Raw genomic sequence first — 26208 nt, forward strand, 5'->3', positions numbered from 1 at the left:
ATTTCAGAAAACAATTATTGATCCTAACAAAAGTTAAATAAGATGGTACTTATATGGGTTAAGTGAGAACCTCAGACTCGTCAGTACAATTTCGATCGAAAGATTAATTCAGCTCTAAATTTTCTTTGGACAATTCCAAGCGTTCATCGGGCTCTGAAATAAAGTGAACATTTTTTGTCAATATCTAATATAGCAAGCGAGATATAAGGAATTATGTATTTTATGACGTCGTAAAAATAGAGACCCACATGGATTTGTACTTTTGAGTATTTGCTGTAAGAAGAAGAAATTTCAGAAAACAACCGTATATACCTTAATAGACAATTAAATGGGCGGGGGCACAGTGGCTTAGTGGTAGAGTGCTTACCTCTGGTGTATTGGGTTCTTGGTTCGATCCACGGCCAAGTCAGTTTGTAGTGGACATCGTATTCGTGGGTTTTCTCGGGGTACTCTCCTCCCACCTTTGCATTCCATCAATTCTGTCAACAACATTCACTTGCTTTAATCATAATCTCCCTGAGACTAAAATGCATAATCGTGGGTCGCTACACTGAAATATTTCCTTTTATTTAATTTTAAAATTAAATAGGGAGTTAAGTATGATCGTATTTCTATGGGTTAAGTGAATACTCCAATAGTTTCTGCAAAAAAAAAAAAAAAAAAAGATTAGTTAAATACCCTACCACTAAGCTACTGTGTCCCCGCCCACTGAATTGTCTATTAAGGTATATACAGTAGTTTTCTGAATTTTTTTCTTTTAGGAAAGACCCAAAAGTACAAATCCATAAAGATCTCTATTTTCACGTCATAAAATATATAATTCCTTATATCTTATTTACTATCTTAGATATTGACAGCGAATTTTCATTCTTTTGCACAGCTCGATGAACCCTTGGAATTGCCTGAAGAAAACCTAGGACTGAACTAATCTTTCGATCGAAATTGTACTGAGGTACTGATTTAACCCATAGAAGTACCATCTTATTTAATTTTGTTGCGACCAATAATTGTTTCCGAAATTTCAAGCTTTTATTTCACAGTGTTTCTCCAGATGTTAGATGTACTAGCTGGAAGTTTTGGGTAAATACATATTTCAAATACTGTTTACAAATGTCAGATTATATTTTCAAAAGCTTTTAAAATTTAATTTTGGTAGACTCCATGATGTTCTAACACCCCATGAAGATATCTAATTACTTTAAGATGAAATTGCTACTGGTGTTTATTAACTTTCCATGACCGATTTCGGAAATTTTAGCATCTAACACGAAAACCCCTTAACTGTGTTGGTCCTCCCTTTATTTGACAACATCTTGATAGCCGTTAGTCATATTTTAATTCAATTTCCGAATTGTAGCGTCAAGTATGCAAGCCCCACATACCTATAGTTTATTTTCCCATACCTCGGTATCCATAAGGCTTACCGAGTTGCAGTTTTCAGTAAAAAAAAAAAAAAATCAGTTCTTTACATTTTAGAGACATGTATTTCCATATATCTAAAACGCAGAAATTAAGTACCGCATTGGAACTCCATTGGAGTACTCACTTACTTTTGCATAGCAGGGTAAAAACGCCAGTGGTTCTCACTTTAAGGTTGAAAACATACTATTTTGTCTCTTCTCTGAGCATCGTGAATCTGTCGGAGCTGTACCATAGTTGGAAAGACTCACTGATCCTTCCTATAATGACCATGTAGTTAGAATTAAAAAAGGAGTAGCCGTTGGAGGTAAAACAATATTTTAAAATCCTTGCACCAGTAGTCGTCACCTTAAAATCAAAATGTTCCAGTAGTAGTCAGGATTTTCTACCAGTGTTCGTCACTCAAATAACTTGACATAATTTATTCAAAAACGCACTGTGTATCAGTTTAGGGTTAAGAATACAATATAAAGTAGTAAGCTTAATAACTTTGCATCACTTTTAGCACTCAAGAAATAAAATAAAAACGTTTTTACATACTTTTTAAAGCAATTTCAGAGAGAAAAATGTTAACTGAATTCAAAAGTTAACTGTATATCACTTCCACGTTAAGAGTACAATATTAAATACTATGTTTAATAACTATACGTCACTTTAAACTCTCAAGAATGAAAATAAACGTTTGTACATACATTTTAAAAACAATCTGAGAAACAAAATAAGTTAACTGAATTCAAAATTTAATTATACATCACCTTAAGCTTGAGAATACACTATAAAATACAGAGATTAATAAAAAATGAAATCTTTAAGTTTAACGTCCCACGATTATGCCGGTTAGGCTACAGGAGACGGAGATAATGAGAAATGAGTGAAATGGTGGAATGAAGAAAGTGGGAGGAAACGGGAGAACCCCGAGAAAACCCACGAGCACGGTGTTTGTCCACTACAAAGTCCACACGGCGCGAGTTGGGATCGAACCAGGGACCCCAAACACCGGAGGTTAACACTCTACCACTGAGCCACCGCGCCCCCCTGAGATTAATAATAATGCATTACTGAAGAATGAAAACAAAAATGTTTTAGCTACCTATATTGTATTTACATGTTACCGGTATTTCTCATTAACTTTTTTTTTTTTTTTTTTTGATACCTCATGATCAAGTGTAGGGATGCGCAAGAGAAAAGATTTGAGATTGTCTCCTCTCGAAAAGGTGCCGCGAAAGTTATGTCTCGTCTCGAAAACTGGATCCGTTTCTATTGGAAGAGCTCTATCTCGTCTCGAATTTCGTAACAAAAATTCTGTCTCGTCTTGTCTCGTGCGCATCCCTAATCAGGTCCATAGCCAAAAACTTCATTTCGGAGGGGGTTCGATAGGGCTTTGGGATATCCGAATTTAGATATAGATAATCGATATTGACAAACTATCGAAACTTGTTCGAAATATCGAAAAATACAGCAATATCGAAATATAAACAATATCAAAAATCGAAAATATAGAAATATGAAAGAGATCAAAAATATGGATATATCGATCAAAAATGGATATATGATCTTGGAATACGATTTGGTGGAATAATGAGGGAGAAAAATAATCATTGATTAAATATTAAATTGAAAAGAAATAAGAGCCTGACGCTCAAATACTTATCTATCCGGCACCCATCTTGATCCCCATAAAATATCATGAAGTGCTTGATTGATTCTAAACCCAATAATAGTAATAGTAATTTAACAACAAACACAGAATATATAATTTACGCACCTTGAAATGTAGAAATTAATGATTGTAATCCCCAGCTTTCCAATAGACGTTTGATTTCTCCAAATGAAGATTCGGATATCTTGTTTCTTCTCAAGCAATAATGGGTTACAATAATCAGTTGCAGTCCAAAGCCAAGTCACTAAGTTAAGCATGAAAATAAAGAATTCATTAGTTAGATGCATACAAAATCCTACGCATATAAATCCGAATCTACTTGTATTAAATTGTAAATTTAAACAAACTAAATTATACTACTTTGGAAAGCGTCTCCAAATATAATGTTTTCATTCTAAAGTGAAGGAATTTTTAAAATCGGATGACCCGTTTGCGCTGTACACTCGCTATGCGTCCAATGTGAAATGAAAATGCAACATTGCCATTTACCTGGACCCACAACGTAAGTGAGTGAAGTTACTGTCTTTTACGCTAACATGTCGATGGCCAGCCCCCGTTTCAAACAGTAACTTCATTCACTTATGTTGTGGGTCCAGGTAAATGACAACGTTGCATTTTCATTTAAAATTGGGTGCATAAAGAGTATACAGCACAAACATCTCGTCCGATTTTTTTTAAAAAGTGTTCACTTTAGATTGAAAACGTCATATTTCGAGATGTTTTTCCTCTTACATTTTGTTGTAACTCTGATAATAACAGAGTTATCCTATGTCAGGGAACGTTTGAGACATCCTGTATACATCATAAGAAGTTCCTTTCTAAATTCTACACGGATGTGGTTTCATTGAATGTGAGGTGGGTGATACACATTAGGCCTTTTGGGAGTACGTCACACGGACGACCGTAATTTTGTGTTCAAAATTTTTATGAATTGATGGGATATGTGATACATATGGCCACGGACTAGAATTTTCTCAGTATGTCAAATATGCAATCAGATTTCATGCAGCTTAATTTGGTGAAAAGCTATTGCCAATTGAACGTTACATTTACCTCTTTCTTGCAGATGTTGAACCATGCCGTTAGCACGTGAGAAATGGATCGAAATAATCAAACTGTGGGGCGGGAGGAGTATATGTGCAGTGGTTGCCGATTGCAGTCATCCACAATGTGACTCTGTGTCACATGTTTCAGTGTCACAGTAATTAACTAAATTTGAGAAGACGGGGACATTCGTGAACATACATCGTAGCGGTTCAAACTCGCGGAACCTTTTTCCTTCCCCATTTTGAACCGGTACATGAAAATGCCATTTTCTCCATGTTTGCCTGCGCCGATTTTGAAAATTCCTTCACTAATCGATTTCTCTCGTCGAGTACTACAAGAAACAGTTAAAATCTCGCGGGCCCTTTTTTCTTCCCCATTTTGAACTGATACATGAAAATGCCATTTTCTTCATGCTTGCCTGCGCCGATTTTGACAATTCCTTCACTAGTCGATTTCTCTCGTCGAGTATTACAAGAATCAGTTAAAATCTTGCGGCCCTTTTTTCTTCCCCACTTTGAACCGGAAAATGAAAATGAGATTTTCTCTATGTTTGCCTGCGCCGATTTTGAAAATTCCTTCACTAATCGATTTCTCTCGACGAGTACTACAAGAATCAGTTAAAATCTCGCGGGCCCTTTTTTCTTCCCCATTTTGAACTGATACATGAAAATGCCATTTTCTTCATGCTTGCCTGCGCCGATTTTGACAATTCCTTCACTAGTCGATTTCTCTCGTCGAGTATTACAAGAATCAGTTAAAATCTTGCGGCCCTTTTTTCTTCCCCACTTTGAACCGGAAAATGAAAATGAGATTTTCTTTATGTTTGCCTGCGCCGATTTTGAAAATTCCTTCACTAATCGATTTCTCTCGACGAGTACTACAAGAATCAGTTAAAATCTCGCGGAACCTTTTTCCTTCCCCATTTTGAACGGGTACATGAAAATGCCATTTTCTCCATGTTTGCCTGCGCCGATTTTGAAAATTCCTTCACTAATCGATTTCTCTCGTCGAGTATTACAAGAATCAGTTAAAATCTTGCGGCCCTTTTTTCTTCCCCACTTTGAACCGGAAAATGAAAATGAGATTTTCTCTATGTTTGCCTGCGCCGATTTTGAAAATTCCTTCACTAATCGATTTCTCTCGACGAGTACTACAAGAATCAATTAAAATCTCGCGGTCGTCTTTTCTTCCCCATTTTGAACCGGTACATGAAAATGCGATTTTCTGCATGTTTACCTGCGCCGATTTTGAAAATTCTTTCAGTAATTTATTTCTGTTGTCGAGTACTATAAGAATCAGTTAAAATCTCGCGGGCCCTTTTTTCTTCCCCAAGCCAATATTTTTGTATATTTTGAATGTATTCAAGTATGGAACAAAAGTATTATATAATTCCCTTAGTAGGTTTCTCAACTTCATATTTTTCAACTTAAATTTTATTTATTTTAATTATTTATTTTCTTGTGACTCAATATTTAATTGCAATCGTTCATTGGGGAGAAGGGTGGCCATTCTCAAATATATAAATATAGTATTCTTAAAATTTATGTGTTCTCGTACTATTAGTTTCTTCCACTAGACCTGGAAATTGAAAAATTAATACCTGGAAAACCTGGAAAATTCAGGGAAATTGAGTTCCATATTTATATATGAACACTGCTATTTACAATTTTTTTTTCGAATAGGGAGAACTGTACAAAAGGGTGTTTTGGGAATGGTATAACAATAGGTTTCTGGGAGTGTTGTTCGAAATGAAATCTTTAAGTTTTACGTCCCACTATTATGCTGGCTAGGCTAAAGATAACGGGGTGTTGTTCGCAGTGTTGAATTCAGACATTTACACCCGGGGGGGAATGTCAACTGCTCGGGGGAGGGTTATTTTTCTGTATTTTTTTCAAGAAAGCAGCATATTTAACAATTCCATTCACATACACATCTTACCTAATATTGAGACTAATTGCTGATAAATATTCAATGAGATTATAATTTTAAGAAAACAATCGTTTGATTTCATCTAAAACATTAAATAAAGACTGGCAAAAATAGTTTAGACTAAACTTTAACTGCTATTTACAGTAACTATTTTTATTATTTCCTATATTCAGTAATTACTGTTTGTTACTAATGTAAAAATTTTTAAAAAGATTTAAATTAACTGAAATATTTTTTCTCCTAAAACAAACATACTTAGGAATATCTTAATAAAAAGTTATCATTCTTTCTCACACTTCTGATTCTAAATCAAACATATTAGCCTTGGTTTCTTCACTGCATATACATCAATAGTTTAGTTGACGAAATCTTCAGTAGGATTAGTGCCGTGTCGTGGAAAATCAGCGCTTGGCGCGAGAGTATACGACGGCATCCCCGTATATATGAGTGAGGTCGACAGACCAGCCGCCAAAGGTGGGAAAATTTTAAAAAGTAAACCCTGCTTTTCCTTGATTTTGAGCACTTTTCATTACTTTTTTCCTTTCATTTTATATATGTCCACATGTATTTCATTCCTCTGTTTTTCTTTCCTTCTTTTTTCTTTTTCCCTCCCGAATTTTTCACCCCTTACTTCGGCGCCCGGGGCCGTCGCCCCGCTTGCCCCTCCCCCATGGAACGGCACTGAGCAGGATCTTGGCCACCTTCAATAGCAATCTTTCACTTATATACTATTATCATATTGATAAATTCTATTTAAGTCTCTAATCAAGGAGGGATAACTGTTCCTCCCTGATCCCTCTAAATGACGCCCACTGAATCTCACCCTTTAACTGAATTATTTTTAATTAAAGAAAGATGTGTTTACTTTAACAATCGTAAAACACATTTACGTCTGTTACTTCCGATGCGAGAAATGGGATTTAGGCGCCCTATTTCAAATAATGTAGGAACTGTATATTTTCAAGAACTGAAGTCTGCTGACATGAGAGATTATATGGAATGATCGAAAGATCTTCCCTATCTTTCCTTTCGTATCTCAACCTGTGCTAGTGCTACCTACTAATATATAATATAGGGCGAGAGTATAGTACCTACTAAAATACAAACCTTTCTTCAACAGTTAACAATTTCATGTTCTGCCAAACTCAGTCATAGCGTTAAGAAATACAAGTTTTATTCACTATTTGGTATTCTATCTTAGATGTTACATGTTAACATTTATATAGAATGGGTCTGCGTCATTTATATGTATATTGAGAGATCGGATTTCGTCTGCACGTACACGGACAGAAAAGCAAATAATTGGGTGAAGTAATTTCTACATTTTGTGACTGAAATTTTGGGAGTTTCTCCGGGGGGGAATGAATTTTCTTCGGGGGGGAGATTCCCCCCGGGCTACCCCCTGAATTCAACCCTGGTTGTTCGGTGGGGGTCAATGTTGCCAATTTTGGGTAAAGTCGCTAAATAAGGGGAATTCGACCTCAACGATAGCGTAGGTTGACCATAAAATTTTCAGTTAAAAACGGGACAGGTTCTTGCAACCCTAGACTTTTAGATCTACCTTTGTTCTTATCAGTGCCTTGATATCAGATTTCCTCCTCTCTCTCTTTGTTACGGAACGGGTACTTATGAAAAAGGAAAGACACGTTGAAATTTGTTCAACACACAACCAACTGCTAAAACCTCTGCTGCCTTTCGAGCAGTACTGCGAACTATAGAGTATGTTTAATATAGGGAATTTCAGTTCAATTTTTGCCTCTTTGTTATTATTAATTATTAATACTTTTAAAAGGAGTAAAGATACTGGGTTTGTTATTTACTTCTTTCATTTACATAGAACGGGACGAATACTACTTTTTCCATCTACTGACGGGACGGCCGGGACACGCCACTAAAACGGGACTGTCCCGGTCAAAACGGGACGTATGGTCGCCCTACGATAGCGACAAAAATATTTTTTTCCGATTGGAGACTTTTTTGGGTGATTTTTAAATGACGATTTACCTACTTACACATTTAGCGACTTTCTGCTCCAAACAAAATGTTCATCTGTAGAGAAGCATTATTAGTTCAAAACAGTTTTTACGTTCTTTTTTTCTGTTTGTTTGTTTTAATCAGCGCAACTGATGAAGAGTTTGGAAATACAGCATACTCACTGCCCCACAATCCTGCATTGTTATGTTACCCTTGCCCTCTAACGAAGAACAACTACAAACTTGATGTCCTTTAGTTCGCAGAGTTTCCGTTGAGAAACACACGTAATACATCATTACCGATAGCAACAAGATTAGCTATAGATTGCGTGAATAAAGGCGAAGAAGATGTTTGTTATATTTGTCCTTTGGGGTCTTTTAATTATTCTGCACTTTTTCTTTTACAAAAAAATGATCCCTGAATTAAAGGATTGGTTGCGCCCTATTTACAAAGATGTGAGTAGAACCAGCGGCGCAAATCTGTCTTCAACATTGGGAGGGGGGGGGGTAAGACCGTTACCATACTTTTTTTTGACGATGTCCAAAATACTTATGAAGTTGAAAAACAATGTTGTGGAGGATCAGAGTTGTTTTCAGCGTTGGGAGGCTGCAGATTTGAGGCTTATTCTGGGGGACATCTATTTTATCTCACGTTCCTTTGTAGCAATCGGACAAAAATAATCAAATTTCTCCCAAAAAACACATTTCAAATCGGATTATTGGGGAGAAGTCCCCCTCAGTTCCAAGATTGGAGGGGACATGTATCCGTCATCCCCCCCCCCCACGGATTTGCGCCAGTGAGTAGAACATATTGTTTAGTTTACATCTACAACTTTAAAACAATGCTTATAGACAATGAATTTCTCTATTATTTTTTATAGCGACTTTTCACCCAAAATTGGAGTCGTCATATCCCGTTTCGCAAACTTATTGCCAACATTTTGGAAACTGGTTGCGAAGAGAGCTACAATGGATGAGTCGAGTTATTTCGTCGCTTCCGCTGTGAACCTAAGTACAAGATTCCAAAGAGATTAAGAAAAAATGAAATGAAACCTTTGAGTTTTACGTCCCACAGTTATGCCGGTTAGGCTAAAGGAGACGCTGATGATAAGCAATGAATGAAAGGTGGAATGAAGAAAGTGGAAGGAAACGGGAGAACCCCGAGGAAACCCACGCACAAGGTGTTTGTCCATCACAAAGTTCATTTGACGGGGGCTGGGATCGAACCCGGGACCCCAAGTACCGGAGGTGAACGCTCTACCACTGAGCCACCGCAGCTCTTAAGAGATTAAGAGTCACAAACATAGTCACTTTCAATTTTGTAATATATATAGGTCTATATATTGCATCACTGACTAATAACTAAAATCCTTGGATTGTATATATAAAAGTCGCCCCCTGCCCGTAAAAAGCTTCATTCGAACTCGGAATCGAACAATTGCATCTGTAAAACAGTGCTGATTTGATTTTAACGTTCCTTTCAGCAGCAAGGCTGTATGAGACGTGGACCTACAGATTAACGTGGACTCCGAACCACATAAGCTCCGGCCGGGAATCGAAAAAATGAAATGAAATCTTTGAGTTTTATGTCCTACGGTTATGATGGTTAGGCTAATGGAGACGGTGATGAGTAATGAATTAAATAGTGGAATGAAGAAAGTGGGAGGAAACGGGAGAACCCCGAGAAAACCCACGCACACGGTGTTTGTCCACCACAAGGTTCACTTGGCGGGGCTGGGATCGAACCCGGGACCCCAAGCACCAGAGGTGAACCTTCTACCACTGAGCCACCGCGGCCCCCGGCCGGGAATCGAACCCGGGTGTCCCACGCCAAAGGCGTGTTCACTAACCACTTAGCCACGAGGGAGCTCATCTATAAGGCAGTGTAAGCAAACAAAAAAACGCACACTGGATGTTTGCGCAACTGAGGATCAAAACATTCTCAATGGAGTATGAGAAATAGTTAACGCCAATCAAAGTGTGCTTTTGCTTATTTATTACTTCGTTAATACTTAATTCCTTCTAGAAATAGTGAAACTATACTATGAAGAAACACTAATAAACTAATAACAATTACGTTGTATTTCTTACCACACCACGACCATTTTTACCACCCATAGAATTTGAACCTAGTACTATACTGCATTAGTCACGCCGTAACGAAAGATGAACATCTGGCACTCGTAGCTGTTGAAGCTACCTGTATATCACGCGGCCTGCGTTGGTACTCCTCAACATAAATACCTCACAGCCCAAAGCCAGGAAACATCACAGACAGAAGACAGGGGCACAAGCAGTGCCTGACACTTCACGAACTCTAAACCCGCCAAGACTCAACTCAACATGACCTTCAATTACGTTCTAGAAACCAAACCAATGCTAAGGCACAAACTTACCAACTTCCTATATGAAAACACAAGAAAAAAAATCTAACTTTTTTGGTTCCAAAGTGATGACATAACAATAATACTAAAAAGGTTTTAATTTTCAGTAACCCAAACATTAATTAACTAGGGAACATAACAAAGCAAAAATAAATAAAAATAAAAATAAATTCAATTAGAAAATAAAAATCTGACAAGTAAACTCTCCCTGACTACTTTTTTTTTTTTAATTTCAGTGAGGCTGTATAATATGTTAGTATCTTCGTAAAATATATATATTTCAATGTAAACAAGTTCTTTAAACAAAAGAAAGCTTTGTAGTAGAGCGCTTACCTCTGACGCGTTAGGTCCCTGGTTCGATTCCTGCTCCCGACAAATAGCCTTTTGGTGAACACTGTAGGTGTGGTTATTCTTAAGACTTTCCAGTTTCCTTACATTTTCTTGATTCCACCATTATCATGTATCTCATTGTCACCTTCTCTCTTACATTGATGTACAATCATGGGGCGTTAAACTAAAAGCAAAAAAAAAAAAAAAAAAAAAAAATTGCAAATATCCTAGTAAAAATGAGTTTTCTAGACTACACAAGTGGCCCCGCGTAGGGTAGTCGGTAGCGCTCTCGCCTTCGGTGCGAACGGTTCCGGGTTCGATCCCGGGGGAGAACTCGGTCGAAAAAGTATCAAAAGATTTTAAGTCCAGCCATCCTGAATGAGGTTTCCTTGGGTTTTCCTCATTCACAGCAGGCAAATGCCGGAGTGGTACCTAACATATAGGTCCCAGGCCGTTTTCTTCCTTCCCCAATCCTTTCTTCCCTTCCTTTCCTCGGATAGTGTACTCGCCGAGAAAAGTCATCCCTCATATGGGGTAACAAGGCCATTGATGCCGAAAGCCCAGAAATCTAAATCCTAAATCTTCACTACACAAGGAAATTTCCGCGCTGAAAACGGTTTATTAGCAATTATGTTAAGCAGTCCTGTAGTAAATCTGCACCAAGTAATAAATCGTCACATATAAAATGGAATGAATAAACACATAACATTCATTTTGCTACCTTGAAACATAATATGTTTCAAAACATTAATATTCAAAGTTTTTTTCAAAATTCAGATTCACCCATTCCATTCTCCTCAATCATTTACGAGTTACAATAGTAAGAATTGTAGTCATAAACTACATTACTTACTTAGTACTATATTAAAGCAAGTTACACTAAAAGAATATATAATTAATGGGAATATTTAACTAAAGTAATAGTTAACTATTGTACTTACCCAGGCTTCCCAGGTTTCCTTCCTCTCTTCTGTTCCGTTTGTAAACAACCTCGTTTCGCAAGCAAAAGACGGTAGTTCAATGACGTCAGCCATGGCGAAAGAAAGAGTGTCTATAGGCGGTCTGGATCTTACACACAGATGGACGTATATAACGTATAGCTGAAGTATTTAACATACGTATACGTATGTAAAATACAGAAGATTGTTAGATATCAGACATCCTGCAGAGACATGATGTAATATCTAAGCGGGTAAAAGGCAGTACCTATGTAGTATATGGATAAAGTACGCTCCGTACAGATTTCCTTAGTAAACATAACGAATCCTTGTATTTGTACAATATACCGCTGTCCGGATAATGGATTTTTCTCAGTGTACCACGAAAAACCACAACGTTATGTATGAACATGAGATTCTGGTATTCACACAGTAATTATGTTGTTTGTTCATTTATTATTCGTGAAGCATGCAAATTGCTTATTATTTGTTAAGTTCATTTTGTGGGTTAACCAGTTTGGACTTTTTTCATCTTTTTAAAGCCACAGTTTAATTGAGAACACCTTCTGCAATATACGAGCATATTCATACATTAAAAACCTTTTGATATATCTTTATGTATTATCACTCATATATTATAAAACAGTGTCTAAAGGTGCTAATTTCTTTTAGAGACTATCCCAAAATCATCTTCTCCCTTTTTCCATCTGAACAAAATTAATTATTTTTCACCTACTTTCTGTAGTTGTTTAGCGCTCCACAAAATCATCTACAGCTGCCTGCTACCAGTATGATCACGCGACTTTGTAATTAGACCATTTTTGTATGCAAAACGTAAAGTATATACATGTGTGAATTTTTCAAGGAATTTTATCGAAACTCTGGGTCAAAACTTCACTGGATGTAGCAATAATAATAATAATAATAATAATAATAATAATAATAATAATAATAATAATAATAATAATAATAATAATAATAATAATAATAATATATTGTATTATTATTATATTTATTATTGTATTATATATTATTATTATATTGTATCATTTTCTGTCACAATATTAGGTTAATCGATAATTAATAAACCATTTAGAGATCCTAAAAAACACTATGTCATTTGTTTTCCCTATTCCTTCAACATCAACCAACTTCAAGATTATAATCTTTGGCGGACTGAAGCGCCAGGGAGTTCAGACTAAAAATATTGGTTGATTAATGAAAGTCAATAATAAAACAATTGGTGAAATGAGAAAAAGGGAAAGAATAAAAAGATCCCCTAGAACCATCATCTTGTCCTTTATCATCATCCTATCTACCTAGTTATATAAGTTTAAAATTGACGTTTAGCTGCAAAATGGTTTAGTCACAGTAAAAGACCTGTGCTTTTCTAACAGAGATTAATATACGTGTGTGTTTTATTAGATAAATGTAGGAAGGCAGCAGCCTGTTGAATGTTTGAAAATTAATTTTTGTCAATAGGAAGAGGCATATGATGAAGTGGGTTTTGTAGATTATTCCAGATTTAGTTCTTTGAGGTTTCCTGAATAGTTTGATGTCTTATTGTGTATTGAAGATTTAACCTCTTGAGATTTTCCTGGATGGATTTGACGTCGTTGTAGATACATAGTTGGTGTCTATTTCGTTTCGTTCTACCGTGAACTTCGAGGCTATTTTCGTTCCGTTATGCCATGTTCTACGTTTTCTGTTAAAAATAGAGCCTCTCCACACCGAAAAATTGCTCGAATATTACGGTAATCAGAGATGGTGTGGTCAATAAAAATTTGACCCACGACTTACTGGATCCACGACCAACAGTGATCCACTCTGATCCACCATGGCATACTCTGACCCACCACTCACCAAAAACCCATCGTCATTAACTCTGACCCATGATATACGCCCTCTTCTTCTCTGACTAAAGAGTTTTCATTTGTAATAATAAAACAAGGCTGTAAAATTATCACTAATCGAAGTTTGAATTTCTACGGACAATCACTCAAGCACCGTTCTGTTAGAATACCGGTGGATCTGACCTTTGCGATATACAATAGTAAAGTTTGTCATGGGCCACGTTACAATGAATTTCAATTTAATTATCATATATGATTATTTCCTTGTTGAATTACAGATACTTTTCAGTAGAAAAGAGGAAGTCTCAAATCAAGGTAATGTAGGTCAATATAAAGGAAAAAGGTGTAAGATTCGACTGTGTCTATTGCTATTATTACAATTACAAATATCAATATACAAAAGTGCCTCAAGTTCTTTGGTAAGTAAATAGAAATTTATGAAAAAGAGCAAAAATGGAGGTCTGGAAAGTAAAACGTAGATAAATTCACCAGTTTAAAGAAGTTGCTGTTTACAATGCACTGAGCAGAGTGGGTCGGTGGGTCGTAGTGGGTCGATTGGTTAGTGGGTGGGACTGGGTCATGGTGGGACATGGTGAGTGGTGGGTCACAGTGGATCATGTCCTGTTGGCTCATGACCCACTGAAACACTCACAAGTCTTAACCATGACCCACTGACCCACTCCATCTCTGACTGTAGTTTTGTATATTTTCTGGTTTGGTTTTAAAAATAGCAACATTTGAATACTGGTTGAAGTTTAGATACAATGCATACCAAAATCAATTAGTTGTTTGTTTGAATTGGTGTATGACACGCCTTTCAGAATTGAGGCTATATGAGACATGGACCTACTGCTTAATGTGAAATTCGAACCACATAAGCTTCCACTAATAATCGAACTCGGGTCTCCCGCGTCAAAGGCGCGTACTCTAACCACATAGGCACGAGGGAACTTAATATTCAGTGTTGAATTTCTTTTTATATGTTATTCTCGTTGTGTTGTCCATTTCAAACTTGCACAACGTGAGCTGACCGTTGTAGCAGAGCATCAGGCTCACAATGCCAAGACTTGTCTGGCGGGGGTTCTAATACCGCTCAGAGGGATTTGACTCCAACTCCCATATTATACTGTATGTTGTCCTTTCCTATTTAATTTCACTATCACCTCTTATTTATCGTTATCTCCTTCAGCCTAAACAGTGTAACAGTGGAGTATAATACTGTAAAATAAAATAAAGAAATAATAATTATAAACCGACATGCTTTGTATTAAATATGTGAGGTCTAGTGTTGCACGAGACCAGCCATTTGTTGTGTCTTGACTCGTCTCGTCTCGTAAACGAGACGAGACAGAACCCTTTGAGACAAGACATGAGACGAGACAGACTACTTGTCTCGTCTCGTTTGCTAGACGATACACGAGACCAGACGAGACGTCTCGTGCAATGGCTCCTTTCGTTTCGTGTCTCGATAATGCAAACACAGTTTCTGAATTTGTTTAAAAAATTATTAACTAGGGATAAATTGTTTGCCTTCGAAATGTATACCAGCGTTTATTATTTCATATGAAAACTATTCTACAAAAAACGGAATATCAAATGTCATTTTTAAATGATTCTTACAAACAGCTTTCATTTCCATTTTTCAATCGATTATGTCTATGATTGTGTGATAGTATTCCAGATTCAAGCACAATGTCAAAGCAGCATTCATCGAGATCAGTGTTTCCGAAGATTTCATTCTGGGAGCTGTGGGGATACATATATGTATAAAAATCCTGTTATAGAAGTATAAGTTCTCTTAATGGCAGTTTTATCAGTAACTAACCCTTGTTTCATGGTCTCTCTCGTTCCGAACAAAGACAGAAACGTGTCAGCCTTTTTCGGTACTGAGTTTTGAAAGGATGCTGGTTTGACAATAAAATTTAGTTTTATTAATTGTTTTATTATGTTATTCGAACCTAAGCCATTTTAGAAATCGGATAGACTTCCTTATTTGTTGAAGCGGCGCCAGAGGTTTTGAGAAAAGGATTTCAGAATAAGTGTAGAAGGCTTCCTTTTGACTGTACCGACGGTATTGACAAATATTCCTGCCGTAGTAGTTCATTACTGGTTCAATCGAAACTAAGCAGTCGTTGTTGGAAGATCGTAGTCGTGTTGTGTGTTGAGCTCTGTTAACCAAACCAAACTTGGTTAAAAAATTGTAATTTTAACCACTTGCTATAACATATCTTTTTTGTGGGCCTCAGCCGCTTTAGTGTTACCACAAGACAAGACATTTCTCGTGTCTCGTCTCGTCTCATAAACGAGATGAGACACCAGACGAGACATGCCTTGCACGAGACGAGACGAGACAAACTGAAGTCTCGTCTCGTAACACTAGTGAGGTCGACCATTGCGGTGTGTAAGCTTCACTTGAAGGTGACCTGAATCAAGAACATTCGATTGTTTAATTCTTTATGAGCTCAGAATACAATTTTTGTAGGGCATACAATTCTCTTGGAATTTTTTTTTTAAATTAGACATATGTAGTAATGTCCTTGTAATATCAGATACCTTTACATTTATATAAATATGCAAAGAACTTAAACAACTTGTGTAATTTTCTTTTTTTAAAATGAAAAATTCAGTAACGTACGGTGCAACTGAAAAGAAGTAGGTAACTGACTGATTAATCCTCCATGACTTCTAAAAAAAATGAATTACAGCTTACAATACATGACTTTACTTTCCTTGATTTACTTACTAGTCAGAGTGAATTGTCAAGAAATGAGTCAAATCGACCTTTTGATACTTCTAACTTTGATGGACGCCAAAAGAGCGAATCGTACGTGCGGAAATAGAGGCAAGAAACTACGAAGTTTTTTCCCCTTTATATATGTGTGTTTAATTGCAGCTTAGCTATCGTAATTCCCATTTAAAATGAGACTACAAGTCTCGCAGAACATTAACAAGGACAATGATTCAGTAATCGTTCGTTCAAGCACGAAAACTGGTTTACATCCATTTGTAGAGGTTTTGCCGAAATTAAGCAATACGTGCTTCATATGACCTCCGGTTAACTATATCAAACGCAATAATAATCATGAAAATAGAGCTTTTAAAAAATATTAATGACTTATCGTTACTGAGCTTAATCGTCCATTTTATCGCCACGTTCTATGTAATTTTGAAAACGTAATGGCCAATAGTGTGACACGTGTTCACACTTGAACAAAAACCTTTGTAGTAATTACCTAGATAAACAGTAAAACAGTAAGCAGGAGGTTAGAATACAAGGGAAATTGATTTTTTTTTCTATTCTTGAGGAATGGTAGGAGTAAATAGTCTTGTAATAAAGAGAGAAATCGAACTCAAATGCCCTACATAAAAGATAACAGGTCCGGACTAATATTTTAATTCTCCGTAAAACCCTGCTTCTGTGAGGCAAGCAGAAAGTTTTGGTCACTATTTACGAAACATTGGCCGTTATCAGTGGCACCGATTTCGGGTCAGGGAGGATTCAGATATGTGCTCCTTAGTAAATATATCTACAAGTTATCTGTGAGGATATTAATAAACATACGGGGCCAAAGCAATTTTTATAGGCCAAGTACATTCGATTCCAAAAGATCGGCACTCATGGTCGCTATAACTAACGGAAACTTTTTTGTTTCTGCTTCCCTTCCCCTTGCCTTTGCTATTTCATATATTATTAGACGGCAGACACACTGCTTCTTACAAGAAATAATCTCTGTACAACTTTTAGAGAAAAGTTCATATGATTTTCTTTCCTATTTTTTGGATCATTAGCCTTAGTTAGGGTGGGGGAAGCCATACGTTTTTATTGGCATTATACTTAAAATATTTTAAATTTTGCCTTTTCTTTCTTGTTTTATTTTTCTTACTGTTTTATGTATGATACTTCTACTAGCAGGATACTTGTTCTTCACACGGGGAGAATACATTTCATCTTGTATATAAAGGGGTGAATTTCGATTTAAACGGCATCAGAAGTGTCATTGATCGTCTCAGTGACCCCGAAAACTATGAAATTCGACACTAATATCGGTCATTTTCGGTCATATATATATATATATATATATATATATATATATATATATATATATATCCCCTCCCCTAAATTGCGGGGCTGAATGTGGATTAAAACGGCATCGGAAGTGTCACTGTTCACCTCAGGGATCCTGAAAATTATTGATTCTGCCTTAATATTGGTCATTTTCGATCATTTTTATACATTTCCTCTCCTTCCCTTTCCCTTGGCTGCACCGTTAAAGTAAAATGATAAAAACACTCCCAGGCCCGTACCTCATCTATGTTGAAAATTTGATCGAAAGCGGTCGGGTAGTTCAAGAGTTATTATTAAGTCACAAACATAGCCACTTTCATTTATATACTGTATATGTTATTACATTATATTATTACATATTTCATTTATATATATAATTACAAAATTAAAATACACACATTAGTAGGAAACAGTTTAGCAAAGACCTGAAAAGACACGAGCTGAAAATAGAAATAAGAAAAGATAAACAGATATTACCTAATTCCATAGTTCTCACCAAATTTTCAATTTAGTCGAATTTTGTTTGATTATTTCTCCTATGTTAATTTGAGTTTTCTTGATATTATTTTAATTATATCTGTCACCACCAACACAAGGAAACAACTTTTCAAATGGAAATTGGACCCCCAAGTTTCAATTATTTTTGCTTTAGTTGTTGATTCTTAGAAAAAAATCTGTTTTTGGTTTTTAAGTTTTCTCATCAGTTTTAGAAAATTTTACTTTCTCTCTTCTTCCTTAAAGCCAATTTAATCCACTAAAAAAGAGACGTAAGGACACGGAAAAGGTCTTTTCTAAGTTTTTTTCCGTGGCTTTCTAGCATGGGAAATTTTTGTGTTATAAAAGAATTCTTATAAATACCGATCTGAAATGCTATCTTTTAGTGCTAGAAGGTGCTGGAAATAACTTCTGAAGTGCCCGTTTTTGAAACTTGTTTATATGGTTTAAAGAAGATCGATGTAAATATACAGGGTGTTTCAAAACAACATCGACAACGTTTGGGAGGTGATTCCTGACACCAAGATAGAACTAAAAGTATAGACCAACCTGGGTGCACAAATGCTTCCTTTCGGAGTTATAGGCTGTCGAAAACATGAAAAATGAACTTTAATGGTCCATAGCTCCAAAATTATGGTACCTACCGTAGTCGGGTCAAGACTTCACTTAGGAACTAATATGTGTGCTATCTAAACATACATGTTTCAGATTCTTAAGGTACTCATGCAGCAATTTTTGTAGAGGGAGATTGGCTACGAGCATATAATTTGAAGTACTCAACAACTATATCATTAAAAATTGTTGCGGAAGTACCGCAGGATTTTGAAACATGGATATTTGGATAGGGCACATGCTAGTTCCTAAGTAAAGTCTTGACCCGACTATGGTAAGCCCCATAGTTTTGGAGCTATAGATCTTTAAAGTTCACTTTTTCATGTTTCCGACAGCCTATAACCCCGAAAGGAAGCATTTGTACATCCAGGTTGGTACATACTTTTTCTCTTATGCTTGGTTTCAGAAATTACCTGCCAAACGTTGTCTGTGTATACACCCTGTTTGAAACGCCCTGTATACATTTTTGCGAAAGTGCGATATGGCGTTAGACTATCAGAAGAATTTTCAGCATGTATTTAATATAGTCTTCTAAAGTTGTGTAGTATGATTCCCACGCTGGATATTTAGTTAGAGCTTGTAGTTGCTCGGCTAAAGTTTTTCACATCATTTATCTAAGTCCCATATTTTTCAAGCAAGAATTCGAAACTTTTTTGAACGTTGTATAGTTTTGCAAAATTATCTCCTCATGTTTCTTTTCATTGTTCCTAAAACTTTTTATGCTCTTACCAGTGGCGTATTTAGGGCGGGCTTCCGGGCTTAAGAAGCCCCCCCGAAATCTTACTTATTAGAGTAAAGTATATGAAATATCTTGCAGAATTTTCACATTTTCAGGCAAAGCCCCCCCCCCCCCCGAAAGTTAGCAAAGCCCCTCCCGAAACAAAATCGTAAATACGGCACTGGCTCTTACTCTATTGTTGGCTGAAATGCGAGCATTATCAAGATATCAAGTTTGAGTTTGGCAACATCTGGAGCGGAGGCGGGGGTGATACAACTTGTTTTGAAGAAATCAGAGTTTTCCACCCAGTGTTGATTTTCCTCGGTGGGAACTTTCAATTCAGAGGGAGCGGGTGACCAATAGTAATGTAAATATTCTATTTATAGTAGCCCGTATTGAGCACGAACAGTGACGTTACTCCGGATCCGGAGCGAGGGAAAGATCTATATGAAATGCCATGAAATTATCAGCATTGACTATATCCCTGGAGAATCTCGACGCTTACTTACACCTGCTATAGTGTAAGTAATTTTTATTAGGATTTAAACATAGTGTTTTAGGTTAACGGAAGCACCTAATAATCAGTTCTGGCCGTTTTCCATTTTGCTAATGCCGACTGGAATTAACTACTTGGTTTTTTCCTGTAGCTTTCAGCGAAGTTATTAAGCAAGAGATTCGAGGAAAAATCCTAAAGGATTTTTTTTTTATTTAAAGTAATCAACATCAGTATGTGAAGAAAGAGGAAGCTGGTATTTGAATATGTTATTCACACATGACAGTTGAAGAACTTCTCGAGTATTAAATGCGTGCTGCCAAACACACTTCTCTCTTACACGCACTTTTACGTTGCGTGTGTGCGTGCTAAGTCTTGTTTTCGAAAATGATGTGGTGGGCAAGTGCGTTAGACATTTGAAGCTGGGGATCCCTGTAGACCTCACTTTTAAAGCAACTTCCAGTTTATCCAAGCTCTTCATGTACCCCACCCTCTCTCATCTTCATTCCTCTTTTTTTTCTTTTTAATATATGTATAACCACAGAGAATAAGAAGCTTAATACATAAATCATAGCCTTCGAAACTGGTCCGACGTGAGCAACACTACAGACATCTGTAGTCACAAATTAAAAACGCCGTTTAGTGAAACCGTGAATTAGGCCAGCTTTGGATGTACGGTATTCTCTTCGCGAACTTAACGTAGACGATAAAAATATTAAAAAGATATTTTAAAAAAATAAAAAAAGGCGGGGATGTAGAAAAAATAAATTTAAAAAAATAATTTAATTTTCGCTTCTCAAGTTTGCTTTTCAGTTTGTGATTGATTTTTTATTTACACATAAAATAACCCCTCCTTTTTTTGCTTACTAATATGAATTTTGAAATTTTAATTTTGGCTATTCCATTCAGAAGTCAGGTTGGTCAATTTTTAACTTTTATATTAATATAAAATTTGTGAGTTTTGCTTTGTGTCTTTGTGTCAATATCGTGGTTATCAAGGACGGGACAGCCAGGAACGTTCGTAGGATTTTTTTTTTTTAATCAGAAAGATAGGGCAAGGACCGACACACTAAGGACCTCTCGAATATTCAGAAGATGTTGTATATATTTAATACTTTATACTTCGAACTTCATATGAAGCAAAAATTTATTTGTGCACTCTGCATAACTTTATTAACTACAGTAAATATATTTAAAACTATAATGTGTTACTAAGCAAATTTATTTTGACATGTATTTCAAAGAACTGAAGTGTAAGAGGTCTCGGGTTCAATTCTCGGTGAGGACACTCGGTCGAAAAAGTTAAAAGCTTTTTCAGGCTAGCCATCCTAAGTGAAGTTTTGCTGGGTTTTCTTAACCTAACATACAGGTCCCAAGCCTCTTCCTTCCCTCCGCAATCCTTTCTTCCTTCCCTTTTCTTGGATAGTGTGATTCCCGAGGGAAGTGATTCCTCACATGTGATGGGCTAACATGGCCATAGATACCGAAAGTCTAGCAATTTAATTTCTAATCCTAATCGTAATGAAAGAACTGAACCCTTTCAAAAATCCAGAAGACAGCAGTTTCCTTCTTTCTCCCTGCGGGCGGCCACGGGACGTACTGTCCACTGTCAGATCCACTGTTAATATGAGGATTTAAATGTATTATCCTATTATATTATTGTATTATTGTTATTTAATACTATATATACAAGTATTAGCATCATTATAATTTAATATATTGTATTCAAGTATTAGAATTATCATCATTTAACATTATGTATGCAGGTATCACATGTAGACACTGTATGGGCAGTAATGCCTGTTGTGTTGATAAATAAATAAATAAATTCCTTTCCCCGATTTTCTCGAAAATTACGCATGAAATTTTACCCTCAAGTATGTTTGTTTAATTCGATGTCGATTGATATATTTGTCATTTGTGGACAACATTATAGTGATAAGAGTTAATAATAATTTGGTATTATATCTCGTTAACTATATACTGCGCTCTGCCGTCTTGCTAGCGTTATAATAGCGTTATCTCAAAACGTGAAGCTAGTAATTATGTAGTATAAGAGGTTTCATCTGCTCTTCCCGCTGAAACTGTGGAGACCGTGGCGCCACCACTCAAGGAAGTTGGGTACCACGGACTACTAAAAGCAAGAACGAATCAAATCATTCAGAGCGCCTGAGTTAGCCAATGATACACTTAGCTACTGCCAGTAGCAGACGATGCAGTTAGTTACAACTCTAGCCGGTAGTGTCGCAGAATCACTTTCGTTGCATTGTGGGGGAAGACATTAATTTCCATTAGTTATATAGTAAGTGGTTCACCAGGGAAATCGGTGAGGTGAAGTGGTTATTGTACAACATCACTTATTTAGGTTCATATAAAGAAAATTCAGATTTCTCAATGTTGTCAAAAGCTACCAGTACTCATGATCATTTACACCCACCTATATTCTTTATGGTTAGTTCGAGGACACCTATCGTTTGATATAACGTATATCTCATCTTAGAGCGTTTTCTTTTTATACGATAACGAAATAGTATTTTTTAACGTATTAATAATATGTGTATGGCAGGCACGCACCCAGAAATTTATGTTGGGGAGGTGTCCGAAGTTTGTGCGGGAAGCACCAGTAGTAGGCACTATGTCTAGGTAGTATTGAATTGATATTATTCTACACTCGATGAGACGATGAGTAATTTTAAGATACTACTACCTTTATTCTCAGTAAAAATAATAGAACTAAATTATTTTTATAAGAAAAAGAGTACAAATGTGGTGTAAGATCAATTTTTTAAAGGTACACTCATGTCCAAAATGATTGTTTCATATCTATAACTGTCTTCTTGTAAGAATATAGTTTGATAATGATTTTGCAGGGTACTTTTAATACTAATATTATGTGTATAATCGGGAAATTTATATTTGTGGTAAATTTCATAAGAAAAGAATTATAAATACGAAAATTAGAATGAGTAAAACAAAATATTGCGAAATGGACAAGAGAGTTTTATTTTCGTTTTATTGTTCTTGTTTACTGCTCTTTTGACATGAAATTCGCCACATACATATCTTTGCCGATTATACACACACTAACATTATAAGAAATACCGGGCGAATTCGTTATCAAATTATATTTCTACAACAACGTATTTCTAGACATGTGACAATAATTTTGGACATAAGTGTACATCAACCATTTCTCTTCTACAACAACCATAATTTTCTTAAGAAAGTGAAGAAATATCTGTCAAATTACGAAGTTTAAGGGAATCCGAACCCAATGCACCTCCTCCCGGAGATGCGCCTTTGGTGTATGGTCCATTATATTAAAATTCCCGTGACGCAATATTCCAATATCAATTCGATATTAAGATGGTTCTATCGACACATCATTCACCTAATTCCAACAGTACGTTGTGTTCCATTAGCTCAACAATTCTTTATAATGATTCTCAGTGTTCGGTGATCCTCACCTAAGCTTGGTGTCCTGCTGAATGTGACGTGTCCTACGGAATGAAACTATAAGTTGAATAAAACCGTGTAAAAAGTTTGATTTTATGTTTATATCATTCATATTCATTTCACATGCTATGTATTTCAAAGTACGAAGCAGAGTACTTTATAAACATATTTAATAGAAATTAAAAACCAAGATTATGATTACAAATTTAGGTTAATTTAGGTTAGAATTAGTTTAATGATTGTAAATTTCATAAAAAGAATTTGAATAATGTGAAAGTTTCTAATTGTTCAAAAAATAAATGTGTAATGATTAAATTATTGCTTTATTTTAATAGTGTAAGCCGTAATGATTTACAAGTTGTACATAAGTGAATATGGCAGTTTTAAAGATGTTTAATTACACTTTAATAACTAACAATAACAAAACTCATGTGAAATAAAAGAGTAACTCTCTAGTTTACCTTATAAGTGTTCAATGTCAGCACCACTTGTCACACGACACCCATCTAACCTGTAGGCTACTTCATACTTCAGTCAGCATATTTAGAGTGATGGCAGCAACAGCTCCTCAAATCCTGTCCCTCAACTCAAACAGGAAGTACTGGAGGCACGTAGACTCGGTCCTTTACAAAACTCTAAAGACAAAAATCGTATGGGGTGAGATCCGATGATCCTGGAGGCCACCGAAGATAAGAACCGTCATGTGATCCATGGAAACCAATCTAGCGATCAGTGAAAACATCATTCAACCAATCGTGTACACAGTGATGTCAATGTGCAGGTACTTCATCTTGTTGCCGAAGAAAGTTATTTGCTTCATCTTGCAGTTGAGGAAAAAGCCATTCTCGGAACGTATTTAATTAAGTCATTCCAGTTACAGTATATTCAGCAAAAAAGAACGGCCTATAAATTTTTCATCAGGAAGCAGCACAGAACACATTAATTATTCAGAAGTCTCGTTCGCATTGTAAGAGTTCATGGAAATTTTCAGATCCCCAGTATTTGACATTGTGTGTGTTGACCTTACCAGTAAAGTTAAATGTTGATCCATTACTGAACACAACACGATCAAGAACATTATTTTCCTGCTGCAACACGAAGTTGCAGCATACAACATAGTCAGTAGGATTTAAAGAGGTTGAGGGGCATATGTAAGTATCTTCTTAAGACCTTCTATCTGCCATCACTGGCATTGCAGGTTTACGGCTGGCCTTCCTAACAGACTTTTTAGAACTTCGTAAGAAAGACTCTCTAATGTGCTCAAGTTCTCCTCAGACATTCTTGGTCGTCCCGTACTTTTACCCTTCCACAAACTGCCAATCATTTCAAACTGGTTATGTCATTGACGAATCTTGGCATTTGGGAGATCACGATTAAACTCCATACGAAACTCAAGTTGAACTATAATAACGAAATTACAACTAGCAAACTCTAAAGCACAACATGCCTTCTGTTGAGAAATCGTGAAAAGCTATCTGTGTGCATGCGTCAACTACAACTGTCTTTCTTGCTCTTTAATTTGAACCTAAAACAAAATTGTACACCTCATCTAATTGATAATATAAAGAAATCAAACTGCAATATTCATTTATACGCACCAGGTATTTCTTCGATATACACCAGTAATTTCTGCAAGCAATAGTTATATGAAAATGTTATATTGTCATCGAGTTCACGTTTGAACAAAGTTTTCGAGATCTAGAAAATATAAAAGTGCGTGAAATTTAAGTACCAAAATTTTATTGAAACAGAAAGGTAAGTTAATAAAAACATTGTAAAAAATAACCACACTCAATGGATTTTATTGCACACTGCGATGTTACCCATAGATTTTTTTTAAAAGTACTATTCATACATGTATTTTGAAAGAAAATGAATCCAGCTCTGTCCTGCCGATAATACCATAATAGGATCTCAAGTAGCCTGTTTTGAAAGAACAATGTTTTACAATAAGTAATTGTATAGAATATGCAACCACGTAAATTTAGCTAATAACAAATAAGCATAATATTTTTAAAATACATGAATTTTTTTTCTGCAGTATCTAAATAAAAGAATAAAATATTTTTTCTAATATTATTCATTGTTTTGTTTCTAATGAGTCTGTTTATCATATAATTCAATCATGATATTATATCAGTAAGTAATATTCAAATTCATTTCAGTGCATAATCAAATTTTAATCTTTTTCCATTTTAGGTGGAAACTTCTTGACAATGTTCTCCAACAACTGGAACAATCAAATCGAGGACAACTTATCTCTTTTTAGAAATATCCACATTTAGAGTCAAGGTGAGTGTTATCTAAAGCTCTTTTGACACAGAGGAAAAGTCAAACATTCTTGCATTTTTTGTTGATCCCTCTTAAAATGCTGTATACTGTCGCGATTTCGATATTGACTTTTATAAATTAACAGAAGGCTAATGCATTATCTAATTGAACTCCAAAGTGCAATATCAAATTTGTTCTATGCTAATATTTGTCTAAATCTCATTAGTTGTCAAATAGTCTACATATTTGCCTTCCGTACAGGTTCAATTCCAGGTTGTAATTTAGTCTCCATTAGCTCAGAGGGGATAATTGTGGAACATTCATCTAAATGTACAACCGAATAAATCAACATTTTAGTTCAAGCATACAGTTTTGAATTGCTTTTTTAAGTCGTAATTGATCATACAGTTGAATTGGCATTGCAAGTAGACCTATTTGAGAAAGTAAAAACGTCTTCCGTCAGTTGTCTCTGATTGAATGCTGGAAGTCATAATCCAGCATCCATTGAAAAGAAAACCCGTTCGTAAGTAGCCAACTTGTTACACAACTCGTCTCCTGCATCTC

The 26208-nt window shown here is 35.9% G+C and overlaps 1 long non-coding RNA gene across 2 annotated transcripts in view; it reads left to right on the forward strand.

Annotated features, from left to right (window-relative positions):
- LOC145686576 (uncharacterized) overlaps positions 1-25666 on the forward strand; it is a 91145-nt gene extending 65479 nt beyond the window's left edge. For both annotated transcript variants that reach the window (XR_014131625.1, XR_014131624.1), the window contains exon 3: positions 25573-25666. This is a non-coding gene — a long non-coding RNA (uncharacterized LOC145686576). The remainder of the gene's footprint in view (positions 1-25572) is intronic.
- The last annotated feature ends 542 nt before the right edge of the window (positions 25667-26208 follow it).

The sequence above is a fragment of the Thermobia domestica genome, chromosome 5, assembly GCF_964235325.1.
Source record: "Thermobia domestica chromosome 5, izTheDome1.hap1.1, whole genome shotgun sequence".
Lineage (NCBI taxonomy): Eukaryota > Metazoa > Arthropoda > Insecta > Zygentoma > Lepismatidae > Thermobia > Thermobia domestica.